The sequence below is a fragment of the Chlorocebus sabaeus genome, chromosome 8 (assembly GCF_047675955.1).
Source record: "Chlorocebus sabaeus isolate Y175 chromosome 8, mChlSab1.0.hap1, whole genome shotgun sequence".
NCBI lineage: Eukaryota > Metazoa > Chordata > Mammalia > Primates > Cercopithecidae > Chlorocebus > Chlorocebus sabaeus.
The window spans coordinates 130,963,340-130,978,635 of NC_132911.1; the positions used below are offsets into that span (position 1 = coordinate 130,963,340).

The 15,296-nt window shown below is 40.2% G+C and overlaps 1 long non-coding RNA gene across 12 annotated transcripts in view; it reads right to left on the reverse strand.

Annotated features, from left to right (window-relative positions):
* Positions 1-15,296, reverse strand: part of LOC119624863 (uncharacterized) — a 73,847-nt gene that overhangs the window by 14,988 nt on the left and 43,563 nt on the right. For 10 of the 12 annotated variants that reach the window (XR_012093757.1, XR_012093768.1, XR_012093765.1 and 7 more), the window contains one exon: positions 3,854-4,257. This is a non-coding gene — a long non-coding RNA (uncharacterized lncRNA). The remainder of the gene's footprint in view (positions 1-3,853; positions 4,258-15,296) is intronic. The other 2 variants (XR_012093762.1, XR_012093759.1) reach the window with 1 other exon arrangement.

The following is a 15,296-nucleotide window of genomic DNA, read 5'->3' on the forward strand; positions in this document are numbered from 1 at the left end:
GTAACAGTGGGGCCATTAGGACTTTAAGAAAACTGATTTGAATGGAGTAGTTTACTACTGGGGCACCAAGAACACTATGACAGTCTGTACTTGGCAGAGCTCAATCTAATGAAGAAACCAAGCAAAGAGTTAGCGAAAGGCATCACACTTTGCATTTGAGAGTCATAGAAAGCTTCCTGGAAGAGGCGACAATGGAAATAGGTTTTAAAGCAAAAATAAGTCATTCAAAAGGGAGGGGGAAGCATACGAACCTAGAAGAACAGGGTAGTCAAAGGCAAAAAGGATGGAGAACCCAGGCATGGTGGCTCACACCTGTAATTCTAGCACTTTGGGAAGCCAAGGCAGGCAGATTGCTTGAATTCAAGAGTTCAAGACCAGCCAAGCCAAAATGGTAAAACCCTGTCTCTACAAAAAATACGAAAACTAGCCAGGGGTGATGGCACACACTTGTGAACCCAGGTACTCTGGAAGCTGAGGTAAGAGAATGACTTGAGCCCGGCAGGAATAGGTTGTAATGAGCCAAGATTGCACCCCTGCACTCCAGCCTGGGCAACAGAGCAAGACCCTGTCTGAAAAAAAAAAAAAAAAAAAGGAGGAGGGACAGATAAACCACAGTTTGTGAAGAGCCATAAAATAATTCAGCATGACTAAAGAGTAGAGAGAGGAGTTAGTAGAGAGCAGAAGGTAAGGTAGAAAAAGATTAATCCAGAGAAGGCATGAGCAACCAGGATTCAAATGCAGGACTTAAGAATTCTGCCTTCCCACTGCTATGCTTCTCAGCATTTCTTAGTCCTGGCCCAATTTAGGAAACCATTTTATGCGGGTCCCATTAGGTTCAGCTTTTAGTTGCTAGAAAAGCGTGGACTGACATATGCCACAAAGCCGTCAGAAAATGACTTTCTGTCAACATTCATCTCCACTCCATGCTCCCCACCCCCGCAACATTAACAAGAAAATGAGAACGCCTGCCCAGCTGTCCTGTTGGATGTCACTGGGTAAATTATCTTTTATTAAGAATCTGTAATTGTTCTTCACTGAGCTGTGACCTAAATTTAGCGGTGCTGAAGAGTGAGCCCCAGCCAACAGGATTTCCCTGAGAACACGATGAAGTTCCTGTATCAATTCGATTCATTAACTAGAAAGAGAGAACAAGCAGCCAGCTTTTTTTTTTTCTGCCCCCATTCTTTAGTGAATCATTTGTTAGTTTGACCAGAATTTTTCTGGGATCCAGTCTACGATTCTGTAAGAAAAAGAGACAGCAAAACTCATTCAAATACTTCTTGTGACATTAATTCCGAGGCAGAAACCAAATTACATTAAGTGGATCTGATTGTCTTGCTATTAAAGACCTTGGATTTACTCACTGAGTATTTTCAGCCTGAGGAGAAGAAATGCTCTCAATCTGGGTAGGGTGTTTGGTGACTTGGAATAAAATGAATAAGAGCCAACTTGACTCACAAGTGGATTTAAAAACAGGAAGAAAGTGAGAGAAAGAAAAAAAAAGAAAAAGGCAAATACAATACAAACCTAGTACAAGCTTCCAGTGAAAATTCGCAAGTTGTAGTTGTAATAAAGCTTATAAGAAGGAAGAGAACCAACATAAATGCTTCATATGTCTAAGAATGCCTTTAATTATGACAGCCCAGTTGAGGTCCAGAGAGGTCAAGTAATTTAGCTAAGGACACAGTTTCTAGAGAACTGAATCAAAATGTCAAGCTACATCTTCTGACTTAAAGTCCAATGTTCCTTTACCCTAACAGTAATTTTTGAATTTTGACAGTGTGAACTGCTGACCAGTGATCAATAATATCTTGGAATCTCATAGGCTGATACCTGCATAGGTAGAAAGCAAACAGCCCTCAACTCGAGTATCATTCCTCATTTTTTGACAGCTAATCCCCAAAAAAGAATCATTTCATGGCTCCATCTCCTGCTTCCCTGGCCGGAACCACATGATGGTTCAGGTTTTACTGTTTAGGCATTTCATGCATCCTTATGTGAGAAGTACAAAAGCACCCGGAATAGAGAGGACAGTCTACAACATACCCTCCTGAAGCTCAGTCTTTAGTCAGGAGGCTGAGACGTACACATTCTGATATTAATGTATAGTGACAGCATGCTTTCACTGATAGCATCTCAGTGGAGTCTCACAGCAAATTTGTAAGGTAGTCTGAACAGGTGATATTATCCCTATTGTGTAAGTGAAGAAACTGAGGTTTAATGGGTTGAGTCACTGGCCCAAGGTCACAAAGATAGTGAGTGGCAGAACCTAATGTGAAGCCCAAAGTATGTGGCTCTGCACTAGTATTTCTCACAGCCCACTGTAATGACTGTCAGGTTGCTTTTAAGATTATGAAAGTCCTATATTGAATTATGATTCAGATTGAGACCTTGGAGTCTGAAGATGGAACTACTTGGGAAGAAGCATCACAGTATCCTAGAAGAGTCTCCCTCCATGAAGCACATTTGGGGTCTCATTCCATTTCTGTACTTACATTACTGGACCATGTTAGACAAGTCATTTAACGCATTTGGACCCCAGCTTCCAAATCTATACAAAGGAAGGTATAATTGGAGAGAGTATAAAGCCTTTATTGCCCACTTCACTTGAGAGTTTTTCAGAGCAGTCAATGAGACTTTAGAAATAAAAGTGGATTTAAAGCATAAAGTGCTTTATAAACCCCAGCATTGCCTTAAACCCTGAGATTGCTTGATGGACCATTGGGTGTATTCACAGGCACTGCCCCAATTGACCCTTACAACAACTCTAGAAATGGCAGGCATTAAATCTTCCCAATCCATAGATGAGGCAACTACAAAGTGTTATTTTTAATCCTCATTTTTTTTTTTTTTTTTTTTGAGACGGAGTTTCGCTGTATCGCCCAGGCTGGAGTGCAGTGGCCGGATCTCAGCTCACTGCAAGCTCCGCCTCCCGGGTTTTTACGCCATTCTCCTGCCTCAGCCTCCCGAGTAGCTGGGACTACAGGCACCCGCCACCTCGCCCGGCTAGTTTTTTGTATTTTTTAGTAGAGACGGGGTTTCACCGTGTTAGCCAGGATGGTCTCGAACTCCTGACCTCGTGATCCGCCCGTCTCGGCCTCCCAAAGTGCTGGGATTACAGGCTTGAGCCACCGCGCCCGGCCTAATCCTCATTTTTTAAGGAGAAAAACTGAGCTTGAGCACATTAAAAAAATTTTGCCCAAAGTCAATATGGTATATCTGGACCTTGGAATTGGAGAAAAATCTTCTGTCACAAGAGCAGGAGCCACAAACCCAAATACTTTTAGGGTTATGTTACCAATTGTGGAACACATGTGCACGAAATGAGCTGAATAAGATGCCAAATGGCCTGGTATTGGAGAGGCAATAGGGAGTGGTGGGGCCTGTAGCAAATTGGAGGGAACATGTCTCAATTAAAAGAGAGTGGCAGCAACTCAACTCCAGCCAATTGTTACCATATAATATTAAGTCCAGGGATTTTAGAACTTCTAGCGAGAAAAATAGAGACTAGATATGTATATTCTTGTTAAAAATTGCCTCAATTAGAAGATATTGGCAAGTAATTCTTGCCAAGACATTTTTGTATTATCACTATACTGGTCCACATAACAAGGGGACAGTTTGCTTCCTGCTCTCACAAAGTGTTTCGGATTAAGTTATGACCACTTAAGTATGCAAAGACAAAACAGTGTATCAGTAATGCAGTGTTTGTGAGCGTGTACTTCAGAAACAAATGATCTGGGTTCAAATCCTAGTGTTGATATTAGGTAGCTTAATAACCTTGGACAAGTCACTTGACTTCTCTATACCTCAGTTTCCCTATCTGTAAAATGGAAGTAATAAGAGTACTTACCTCTTTCAGTGGTTGTGACTATCAAATGAATTGACGTAGGTAAAATACTTAGAACAGTTCCTGACACACAGTAAGAGTCATGTAAACACCAACACTTATGAAAGCTCTTATCCCAGGATAAGCATCTCCTAGAAAACATCTTTGTCCATGTACCAGCTTAATCATATTTATTCTGCAGTTGATGTTTATACCACATGTTCTTTCTGGGTAGAGGAGCCTGAAGTTATTCTGTTTATCCTGACCTTGGAAAACACAGAGCAGCTCATGTCCCCAGGGATCTAAAAATTTCACTGGGATTGATCACCCGTGTCCCCAAATCCTCGGCCAGCGTTTCTCTATTCACAGCTGCACTGAAGAGCTTCCTTCCTGGCTTGTGTCTCCAAAAGGGGATACGATGGCAAGGTCTGTAAGAGGAAGGAAAGGGGACCTTTTTAATTAGCTTTCTCTTTTGAATGACGCCATCACAGATCTGATTCATTTCCATGAATTGAAAAAAAAAAAAAAAAAAAAGCAGGGTAGGTGGTAAGCACTCTGTAAGGAATGAATGAAACTGTCAGGAGAGCACAGATTAGAGGAAAGCTGAAGTTGGAGAAAACAGCCATGTGAACTTGGCCATCCACCATGACCCACGTTTAGGCCAGGAGATGATGTCGAAATCTAAATTTAAAATGGAGGTGGCAAAAGGTTTGCTTCCACGGTTGGCAAGGAGAGGCCAAAAGACAGATGGAAATGTTGGTCTGATTCTCAGTGTTGTAGAACGTACCAAATGGGCTATCATGAAAGGGTCTCCTGTTTGCAGATCTATTTCTCTGATATTCCACAGGAAGATTTTCTGCCTTCATGTCACATTATGGGGGGGGGGGGGGTGTGTGTGTGCGCACATAATACATTTACATGAAAGTTCACAAGCCTGAGGCAGCCTACTAATTGAATGGCATGGTCTTTCCTGCAGACATTTACTCGATGACAAACCAATGTGCCTTTTTGGAGACTGAAGAACAGGACTCAGATCTATGGAATCTGGAGACAGCACCATTTCTCCAGTAGTTTTCGTGTTGTAGGCTCAGTATTAATGTCCTTACTACATTACCTCATCTTTCCTCATGTCAGTCCTTGGAAGTAAATATTAATTCTACATGATAGACGGAGAAACAGGCCCATAGAAGTCTACTAACTTGCCATAGCTACATAGCTAGTGAGTGGGATTTTAGTTAGTTCTGACTTCTTCAAAAGCCTATGCTCTTTTTACTGCCCCCATGCGACCTTCAAAAGAATGACTTGATAAACAAGAGGTTTTTGCAAACAAGACCATTAACCATTCTCCAAACCATTACTTCCCTCCATGCCACTGAGTTTCTTTACTTCTGCTGGGAAACTTCTACTGTCATTTTAAGACCTAATTTAAAAACCCTGTCCTCAGTGAAGGTTTCACTGACTTACCATTCCCTCAGCCAGATACCATCTTTGTCATTTCTGGAATGTCACAGCCCATAGTATAGGGCTCAGCTATGTCAGTGATTATACCAAATAATGTGTAGGAATGGCTTTCTGAAATTTGATGAACCTCATTATGTCTAGACCAAGTCATGCTCATCATCGACGTCCCGTCTAGTGCCTGACTCATGGTGTCAACAAACCTATCTTGTATGTATGTATTTGTAGAAGGAAGAAAAGAAGGAAGGAAGGAAAAATGAAAGGAAGGGAGGGAGGGAGAGAGGCAGCAGGCATACAGATATGATTTCATTTTCATAAGCAAAAGAGACTTAAGTAAGAATCATTACTCTTTTTACTGAAGTAAAAAGTCTTTTAGATTTTGATTCAACAAATTGATTCCTGGCCTAGGCTCCACTACTATATAATGGCTCATACAGAGCATGTATGTATGTATGTATGTATGTATGTATGTATGTATGGACCTCAGTTTCCCTCAACTGACCAGAGTACATTGCTTGTCTCCAAATGTTCATTAAATATCCTGCAAAGCCTTGCACTCATCAGTTCTGCTAACATTTTATTGTATTCTGGCTAAAGTTAACTCAACTCTGGCAGCAAGAAAACCAACTCAGATGGGAGCAGATGGCTTTCATATACGTTATTTGCTCTGTTGTCAGTTTGTATTTTTGCTGTTTGTATTTGTTTAGTCCTAAAGCCTTCCCCAACCCCACTTGAAAAAAAAATGTTTCTGTCTGGGCCAACAGGTGTCACTGTTGAGCAATATAAATATGCCCCCCACACCCCCAACTTTTTGGTGCTGAAAACCCTGGCTGCTTACAAGGCGCACCCTCTGCTCAGTCCTGATATTATCGAGTGAGTGATATCTATAGTCATTGTGTCAGTTGCCTGAGCAGACCTCCAAGGAGCATCAGTATATATTTTTCTTAATGATCTAATTTCTCAATGCAACTGTAGACCTTACTACCCAGAAAAGAGGCAACAAGGAAGAAGAAACTATAACTATTTCCATTTGCAAGAGGCAGCATTAGTGGAGGATCTTTGTTGCTCCGTTTAGAATGTCTAAGCTTTGGTGCTTGCACTATCCCAACCAGTTGCCACTGGTATAATTGGCTCAAGCCAGAGGAACCCCCAGAGCAAGTTGGCACAGGAGTGAGAAAGCTTGCAGATCACCAAAAAGACCAGATGATTGGTTTAGGCCACAGATCTTCCAGGACACCCAGAGTTATTCAGGAAGAATTTAAGGGGAATGTATTCACAGAAAACAGGTGGGGATGGAGCAAAAGCAATGTGTCAATTGCTACCTGTTTATTACTCTCAGGCTGATGTGGCCGGGGAGATGTGGAATTGTGTAGAATGGAATGGGATGGAATATGAAATGGTATAGAATACACTATAGGAATGCAAACAGAATGAAATCAAATGAAATGGACCAGAACAGACCAGGACATAAAACAGATTATTGTGTCAAAATGATGAAATGAAATACAGAATGCAATAGAATTAGATGGACTTTTTCATTAAATGCTTTGAGACATATAGAGATGTGTTTAATTGGCTTGAAAGTGATTAGCAAATTCAGGAAATTGTCATGATATTTCCAGGCCAGATGATTTAGCTACATAGGGACCTGAAAGACTGGTGGTTTTCTTGAGTTATTCTACTTTAAAATTAGCACAAGTGGTCACCTGTCATAGCCCACAACTGGCACTCCGTTGTCACAACCAACATTTATTGCCTCTTTGCTGGAGCCTTTGTATGTATTATTTCATTCAATTATTCTATCAGTCAAATGGCAGAGGTCCTATTTTGATCTCCATTTTATAGATGGGGAAATAGAGCCACCAAAAGGTTAAGATACTTGCCCAAGACCACATAGCTGGAAAGCAGTGGAATCAGAATTCAACATCAGGCAGTTTGGCTTGAGCTCCTACATGCTAAATCACCACACACACTGCCTCTCATCATGCCAGGGGCTCATAGCCTATGACACTTAAATGAAGAAATATTAAGATCTGCGTATTCTGTTTCAGCCACAAAATATTACCTGCAAAAAGGCTGGAAAGCTTGGCAGAAGCACTGCTCTGATACAGAAATGATAAAACAGCAGCACTTAACTCTACTGCCATACTCAACACAACCAACACCACACCGGGTCCCTTCTATTTTTAAACAAGGTTTCACTGGGGGCTTCCCTGATCCTATTAAACATTCCTAATCCTGATACTCATTTGCTCAGCAAACATCTCCTAAGGGTCTGCAGTGAGTGCAGGCAGTTCATTTACTCATGTAACATTTGAACACCTATTCTTTCTCCTTAGATTTCTTTTTTTTCCTCTTTTCTTTTTTTGAGATGGATTTTCACTCTGTCACTCAGACTGGAGTGCAATGGCGCGATCGCAGCTCATTGCACCCTCCTCCTCCTGGGTTCAAGTGATTCTCCTGCCTCAGCCTTCTGAGTAGCTGGGACTACAGCCATGCACCACCATGCCCAGCTAATTTTTGTATTTTTAGTAGAGATGGGATTTGCCATATTGACCAGGCTAGTCTTGAACTTCTGACTTCAGGTGATCCAGCTGCCTCGGCCTCCCAAAGTGCTGGGATTACAGGCGTGAGCCACTGCACCCGGCCCTCCCCTTAGGTTTCTAAGAAAGTGGATTCAGTTATTGTAAAAAGATTCTCAGCAATAATTTTTAAAAAGACAATGCGAGAAGAATATAGAATTAAAATGCCCATTTTTTAAAATGCCCCACTGAGGCTACTGATAGCTGCCTTCGTTAAGTGTTTACTACTTGAGAGAGGCTGTACAGTCTGCTCACTGAGAGAGACTGCCTGAGCTCAAACCCTGGCTCTAACACTAAATAGCCTTGTCTCCTTGTGTGAGCTACTAATGCACTCTGAACCTCAGTTTCCTCATCTATTAGATGGGGATAATAGTATAGCTTGAAAGATAAAACAAGTTAATGTAGCTGAAGCACTTTACAGCTTGATACAAATTAAGAATTTCATAATATCAGTTATTATTATTTTCCAGGCCTTGCATCATGTACTTAGCAGGCACTATCTCTCTTTTTTTTTTTTTTAACACTGAGTAACATGGAGTTTTCAAAAAATAAACTTATTTTTAGAGAATATTTAGATTCACAGCAAAAATTGATCAGAAGTTACAGTATTCGAAAATAACCCCTGCCTCCATTCATGCATAGCCTCCCCCATTCTCAACAATCCCCTACCAGAGTGGTGCATTGGTTACAGTCAATGAATCTATATTGACACATCATTATCACTCAAAAGTCCATGGTTTACGTTAAGTTTCACTCTTGTTGTACACTCTGTGGGTTTGGACAAATGTGTAACGATATGTACCCTTATTATAGTAGCATACAGAATAGTTTCACTGCCATGAAAATCCTGGTGTGCTCCACGTGTTTATCCCTCTCTCTCCCCAAGCACTAGCAATCCCTGATCTTTTTTACTGTCTCTATAGTTTTGCTTTTTTAAGATTGTAACATAGTTGGAATCATAGGGTGTGTAGCCTTTTCCTATTCAGATTGGCTACTTTCACTTAGTAATATGCATTTAAGGTTCTTCCATGCTTTTTCATGAGGCTTTATAGATCACTTCTTTTTTAGTGCTGTATAGTATTCCACTGTCCACCATACCACAGTTTATTTATCCATTCACCTACTAAAGGACATTTTGGTTGCTTTCGAGTTTTGGCAATTATGGTTAAAACTGCTATAAACATCCATGTGCAGGTTTTTGTTTGCACATACCTTTTCATCTCCTTTGGGCAAATGCCAAGGAGCATGATTGCTGGATTGTATGGCAAGTATATGTTTAGTTTAATAAGACAATGCCAAACTGCCCTCTAAAGTGGCTGTATCATTTTGCATCCCCACCAGCAACAAATGAGAGTTTCTGTTGCTCCACATCCTTGCCGGCATTGGTGTTGTCAGTGTTCTGCATTTTGACCATTCTAATAGGTGTGTAGTGGTATCTTATTTTTGTTTTAATTTGCATTTATCTGATGACATATGATATGGTGCATCATTTCACATGCTTATTTGCTATCTCGCATCATTTCACATGCTTATTTGCTATCTCATATCTTCTTTGGTGCAGTGTCTATTAAGGTTGCAGGTCCATTTATAAGTAGGATTGCTGGTTGTCTTATTGTTGAGTTCTTTGCATATTGTGAATAGTAGTTCTTTGTCAGGTGTGTCTTTTGCAAATATTTTCTTCCAGTCTGGCTTTTCTGCAAATTCCTTGACATTGCCTTTCACGGGGAAGACATTGTTAATGTTGATGAAGTCCAGTTTGTTAATTATTTATTTCACAGTTTGTACCTTTGGTGTTGCATATAAAAAATTATCACTATACCCAAGGTCATCTAAGTTTTCTTTATGTTATCTTCTAGGTGTTTTATACTTTTATATTTTAATTTAGGTTCATGTTCATTTTGAGTTAATTTTTGTGAAGGGTATAAGGTCTATGTCTAGATTGAGTTATTGCATGTGAATGTTCAGTTGTTCCAGCACCATTTGTTGAAAAGACTATCTTTGCTCCATTGTAGTGCCTTTGCTCATTTGTTGATTATCAGTTGACTATATTTATGTAGGTCTACTTCTAGGCCCTCTATTCTATTCCACCTATCTATTTGCCTATTCTTTTACTAATATCATGCAGTCTTTGTAGTAAGTTTTGAAGTTCAGTAGTAATAGTCCTGCAACTCCATTCTTCTTCAGTATGGCTATTCTGTGTATTTTGCCACTCCATATAAACTTTAGCATTAGTTTGTGGATATCTACAGAATAATTTTTTGAGATTTGGAATGGGATTGCATTGCATCTATAGATCAAGTTGAGAAGAACTGACATCTTGACAATATTGAGTCTTCTTATCCGTGAACATGGAATATCTCTCCATTTATTTAGTTCTTCTTTGATTTCATTAGAGTTTTATAGTTTTTATCATATAGATCTTATACATATTTTGTTAAGTTTATACATAAGTATTTCATTTTGGGGGTACTAATGTAAATAGTTTTGTTTTTAATTTCAAATCCCTCTTGTTCATTGCTTGTATATATGAAAATAAATGACCTTTGTATATAAATCTCACATCCTGAAATCTTGCTATAATCATTTACTAGTTTCAGGATTTTTTGTTGTTGATTATTTTGAGTTTTCTGCATAGACAATCATGCCATCTGCAAACAAAGACAGTTTCTTTTATTATTAATATAACTTTTTTTTTTTTGCTTATTGCACTAGCTAGGACTTCAAATGTGATGTTGAAAAGGAGTGGTGAGAGCATACATCTTTGCCTTCTTCTTATTCTTACTGGGAAGGCATCTAGTTTTTCACCATTAAGTATGATTTTAGTTGTAGGTTTTTAGAGATATTCTTTATCAAGTTGAGGAAGTTACCTTCTATTTCTAATTTACTGAGCATTTTCATTGTGAATGGGTGATGGATTTTGTTGAAATTTTTTTCTACATCTACTGATATGATAATGTGTTTTTTTTCTTGAGTCTGCTAATGTCATGGATCACATGAATTGATTTTTCAGATGTTCAGCGTGGCTTGTATACCTGAGATAATTCCAATTAGTCATGGCTTGTAATAATTTTCATACATTGTTGAATTCAAATTGCTAATACTTTGTTGAGACTTTTGCATCTAATTCATCAGATACTGAACTCTGATGTGTCTGTGCCTCTGGACTGTGAACTTCATGCCTGCTTCTCAGGTTTCTTCCGCTCCCCCTTTATGTGGGACAGGATAGCTGAAGTAGGTTGGAGTTGGGTATTTCTCCTCCTCCATTTGGAAGGCTAGAGCTTGCTGGAGTTGAATATTTTTTTTTCTCAGGTCAGTTAGGCTCTCATAAAACCCTAGTGGGTTAGGCTCTGGTTTGATAGTTTCCCCTGAGGGCAGACCCTGGTTTTTTTGTTTTGTTTTGTTTTTTATTTTTTTATTTTAAAGAATGCATTGCTCTATTACAAAATGCTTCCTTTTTTTCTCCTCTTGCCAAAATGTGAGGAAATTTTTCTCAGATATCCAATGTAAGAATGTATTAGAGCTCCCAGAGGTAAAACTCATAAAAGTATGGTACCCCCTATTTCTGGACCCTCTGGGAGTTTTTATATCTCAGACTTGTTGACCCTGAGCCTCCAGAAATAAATCAATGTATAGTTCAGGTTTTCCTGCCCTGGCACTGGTTTCAATAGATGTTTCAGCCCATAGGTTTCTGCTCCAGTAAGTTGTGATTATCTTTGTCTGCCTATCTGTCTCTTCAATTCTGGGGACAGTAGTTTCCCTTGTGACCTTCCTTCTCTTACGTATCTAAGAAGAGGTGTTGATTTTTTCCACTTCTTCAGATATTGGGGGGGTCCTTGGAGGACCCCCCATATCTGGGGACCTCCAAGCTCCTTCTATGTCAGACTAGAAACAAGAAGTCCCTGACATTTTTAATCATGATAACCATCCTATGAAGTAGAAGTAGATGTTTGTATAATTTCTACCAGTTTACAGGTATGAAAAATCAGGTACCAAGTAATTAAGTAATCAGCCCAAAGTCTCGAAGTTAGTAGGTAATAGAATTGAGTTTCAAATCCAAGCCAGTCCAATTCAAAAGCCAGGACTCTTAACCATTATGCAATAATATCTCCTTTTCACACTGTTGGGAGGTCTAATAAAGTATAGGGAAGAACATCCAGAAGTTGGGCAGAAATGAAGGGTTTCAAGTGGTCCTGAAAGAAGAAGGGTTATGAAAACAGGAGAGGAGTACATGGGTAGAAAGTGGTGAACTTCAGGCAGAAAAATATAAAAACCACTAGGCCATCAAAGAAATGTGCCAGCTCTTCCTGGAAATAGCTCATAGCTTCCTGAGGGCCCCACCCAGAAAACCGCATTTAACTTCCTCCTCTACTTAATCTATACCTGCTGTTGCCTCCTGTCTTTCTCCTACCACAACTCAATTTAGCCTTTTCTGATTTACCAACTACAGCCATGCCTACATGACAACTAAGTACTAAGGAAATCATAGAAATTAGTGCTTCCAGAATGGCCCTGCAATATTCAGCCTATCTAATGTGATACCACCCTGGTCCAAGCCACTGTCTTCTCATTCCTGGTCTCTATAGTTATTTCCTAGCTAGTTCTCCTTCATTTACACTACTCCTCCCCAATCTGTTATCCAACCTATAGACAAAGTAAGCTTCCAAAGCATAAATCTATTTGTCTCACTGCATTATATAATGTAATGCCTGCTTTTAATCATTCTTAGATAACATCCAAATCCTTAACAAGAAACATCTTGTGCAAGGTCTTTGTAGGGAGAGGGGACGTAGTTAGCAGGAGAGTAGAAAACAAAAGGGACAGTGGAGGATATGAAATTGGAAAGTTACAGGGTCCAGCATCTTTCAACATTAGCACTCATCCAAATGTGTAATTTTAACCTCCATTGAGAAATTCTTTGATTCATGTCAGTAAGGGACAACCTCATTCATTCTGAAGTTCATATGAAAGCCTTGGAGTCATCTTTGAATTCTCTCTTCCTCTTACACTCAGAATTTGATTTTTCTGTATATGTGACTGCTTAACCTTCAAAATATCTTAACCAGCGTTGCTGTCAGCAGCCTGGTCGAAACCACCTACTTCTTACATGGAAAATCATCACAGAGGCCTTTCTAATGATATTGCTGCTTCCCGCTGGTCTCATACAGTCTGGTCTCCATATGCTAGACAAAGCAAATCTTTTAACACCTAAGTCTGACCACATGACTCCTCTGTCCAGAACTTTCTGGTATATTATCTCACTCAGAGTAAAATCTAAAGTCTTCACCAGGGCACACAGGGCTCTATTCAAAGCTGCCCACTGCTCCCTACTCCCATACCTTGTCTGATCTCACTTCCCTTTTTCTCTCCACTCCAGCCCACTGCTCTCCTTCTTGCTTCTCAAACACTTTAACATATTCCTACCTTCAGGTTTATATCCTTGCTGTTCCTTCTCAGAATATCCTGTTCCCAGATATCCACATGACTTTCTTTCTAGTTTAGTTCAAGTCTCAGTTCAAATGTCACTTCATCAAAGAAAACATCCCTGATCATCCCATCTAAAACCATCCCACTCATTGCTCCTTTCCCCATTTTTCTGCTTTAATTTTCCCCTTATCATATCCTACCGCCTGGCACATCATTATTTTGTGTCTGTTGCATACCTCCCCAACCTACCCCAGTATGACGTAAGCTGTAGAAGTCAGGGACTGTATCTGCTCATTCTTTACTGTATCCTTCATTTTAAGAATAATCCCTGTTATAGCCAGGTGTGGTGGCTCTTGCCTGTAATCCCAGCACTTTGGGAGGCCAAGGCGGGTGGATCACGAGGTCAGGAGATTGAGACCATCCTGGCCAACATGGTGAAACCCCATCTCTACTAAAAATACAAATACTAGCTGGGTGTGGTGGTGTGTGCCTGTAATCCCAGCTGCTCAGGAGGCAGAGGCAGGAGAATCGCTTGAACCAGGGAGCCAGAGGTTGCAGTGAACCAAGATTGTGCCACTACACTCCAGCCTGGTGACAGAGCGAGACTCCATCTCAAAAAAAAGAAAAAGAAAACCAGAATAATCCCTATTACATAGAGACAACAATAAATATTTGTCGTCAATAAGTGAACATCTGTCAACTTTAAAAAGCTATAGCTTCATAGGACTAGTGTTGTTCTCCATTAGTCCCCAGTGCATGGCTCATAAAAGACACTTACAATATTAATAGAAGAGTGAATGAACAAACAATTAGGGTATCTTATTGACCATGAGATGAGGATCCTAAAACATGTAGTGAAAGGGTCTAGAAATGTGAGGCAGGGTGATCTGATCTGCCACCTCTGAAGGTCATTTGGGTAGAACAAGTCAATACCCCCTTTTCAGAGACCCAAGATTAGATTCTGGGCTGGAGGATAGACACAGGGTTGAAAGAACATCCTGGAAGTCAGAAGTGTGGCAAAGTTGGGCCTGTAGGAGTGAGCACTTGATGCTTCATCCCAGGGCATTAGAGCCTATGAGCTCTCTCTGGCCTCTGTTGAGGATTAACATGAGAAACAGGTAAGAGGAAATCTCCACTGGAGTGTCAAGGGCTTCCATGCAGCTGGAGAAGCTGAGCAGTGCAGAGGCTGGGAAGGGCAATGTCTGTGCATGAGGCATTTCAAAGGTGGATTTTTGTTTTCTCAGGGAAGTTTTTACTTGGGTGGTCAAGGGGACTGTTAGTCCATGGAGAGTTTCCTGGTTTGAACTGAATGTGGATCCAATTCTTCTAGAGAAGCACTGTGCCTTCCAACATGTTTTATTTCAGTGCAGGCACAACTGTAGTGCCACATTTTGCTGACCCACCTGAAATGCAAATAGGAAGAGCCTGCTTTGCTTCAGAGGCTGCCTCCCCTCCTACTCTGCAAGAAGCCAATCAATAATAATTTTACTGAAGACACTAGGTTCCAAGGGACTGAATCTGAAGAGATGTCTTGATATAACGAGGAAAAGTAAATGGAGGGTGGAGGAGATGCCATCAAATTTAAGAGAACATAAGCAATGAATTATCTGTGCTACGTATCTGAGAGGCAGTGTGATGGGAAGGAAAGAGTGAGCCGGGCACTCCAGATCAGGCCTTACTCCAGAAGCTACAGAATGTGGGGCTTTGAAATGACACTTAAGATTTTTCTGAGCCTTTTTGATCCAAAAATATTGTTTCCTATATACTTCTTAAAACTCAATCAAGAGGTTAATAATATTTGTATAGTATTTTTTGAAATACATGAATTTGTTAATGTAATCTTCTCATTCATTCTACAGAGTAGAAATTATTGTCATTCTCATTTTATAGAGGAGGAAAGTGAAGATTTAAAAGTTGCAGGAGCCTACCCCAGCCCTGGTGGTATTGTGACGACCCAGCCACTCAACTGTCCTCCTTTCAGAGTTTTCTACTGCGGAAACCTT